Source organism: Ailuropoda melanoleuca, chromosome 17 (genome assembly GCF_002007445.2).
Source record: "Ailuropoda melanoleuca isolate Jingjing chromosome 17, ASM200744v2, whole genome shotgun sequence".
Lineage (NCBI taxonomy): Eukaryota > Metazoa > Chordata > Mammalia > Carnivora > Ursidae > Ailuropoda > Ailuropoda melanoleuca.
The window spans coordinates 27,825,330-27,825,546 of NC_048234.1; positions in this window are offsets into that span (position 1 = coordinate 27,825,330).

Here is a 217-nt window from a genome sequence, read left to right on the forward strand (position 1 = left end):
CGGGCCAGCCCAGCCCCACACGCTCTGATCTGACTGTGCAGCCCCAGGTCCCCTCCGTGTGTGCGTGTGCGTGCGTGTGTGTGCGTGTGAGTGTGTAAGAGGGGTCATGTAGGGTGGAGCCACTCCGAGCAGAAGCAGGCCAATGAGGGGTGAATGTCCAATAGGCAGGTCATGTTCACACCCCAGGTCAAGCCTGGCTGGGTGGGACGGGGTGTGC